A 1428-nucleotide genomic window follows, 5' to 3' on the forward strand; every position below is an offset into this window, starting at 1 on the left:
TTTTTCTTTTCTTTTTTGTTAGCAGTTGTAAATGGTATCGTTTTTAATTTCAGTTTTCATGTGTTCATTGCTAGTATATACAAGTACAACTGATTTTTTAAACTTTCATAAGTTTTCAATTACAGTTGACAGATAATATTATATTATCTTTAGGTGTATAACATAGTGATTTATTTAACTTATGAAATGATCACCCCAATAAGTCTAGTGACACCATACATAGTTATTACAATATTATTGACTATATTCCTTACTCTGCACTTTATATTCCCATGACAGTTTTTATAACTGGCAATTTGAACTTCTTAATCCCTTCCCGTTTTTCACCCATCTACCCAAGTCCTCTCCCATCTGGTAACCATTAATGTTCTCTATATCTATGAGTTTGTTTTTGTTGGTTTCTTTTGTTTTTTAGAGTTCACACATAAATGAAATCATATGATATTAGTCTTTCTCTGACTTATTCATTAGCATAATGCCCTCTAGTTCCATCCATGTTGTTGCAAATGACAAGATTTGATTCTTTTTTATGGCTGGGTAATATTCCATTGTGCCACATCTATGTGCCACATCTTTATCCATTCATCTATCGATGGACACTTAGGTTGCTTCTTGGTTTTCTATGTCGATCTTATAGCCTGTGACCTTGCTGAACTCACTTACTAGTTCTAGGAGGGTTTTTTTGTGAATTACTTGGTATTTTCTTTGTAGAATATACATCATCTGCAAATAGGAACAGCTTTATTTCTTCCTTTTCTTTTCCTTACTGAGCTAGCTAGAATTTCCAGCATTATGTTAAGTAGCAGTAATGGAGTCTATATCCTTGTTTCGTTCCTGATCTAAGGAATAAGGCATTTAGGCTTTCACCATTAAGAATGATATTAGCTAGATTATTTGTAGATGTTCCTTATCAAGTTGAGGAAATTTCTCTACTCCTAGTTTGCTGAGGATTTTCATCATGAATAGGTGTTGAATTTTGTCAAATGTTTTTTTTTTTTGCACCAATTGCTGTGATCATGTGATTTTTCTTCTTTATCTATTAATATGGTGGATTACACTGATTGATTTTCAAATATTGAATCTGCCTTATATCTCTGAAATAAATCCCACCTAGTCGTGGTGTATAAATTTTTAATATAATTTTGAATTCTATTTGCTAATATTTCGATAAAGATATTTATATCTATATGCATTAGGGATAGATGTATAGTGGGTGCTTTTTGATTTTATGGTTTATTCTTTCACTGTTTATGAGCAAATATACTCCCTTCCCCCTTTGTTTAGATGACTGGCAACATACTATATACATTTCTCTCCATCTTGATTTTTTTACTTAAAAATATATCTTGGAGAGAGTGAGCTACAAAAACAAGTTAGGAATGATATGGCAAATGGTAGAGTTGAATACTCCAAGAATCAGCCCTTCCA

The sequence above is a fragment of the Pteropus vampyrus genome, unplaced genomic scaffold, assembly GCF_000151845.1.
Source record: "Pteropus vampyrus isolate Shadow unplaced genomic scaffold, Pvam_2.0 Scaffold104, whole genome shotgun sequence".
NCBI lineage: Eukaryota > Metazoa > Chordata > Mammalia > Chiroptera > Pteropodidae > Pteropus > Pteropus vampyrus.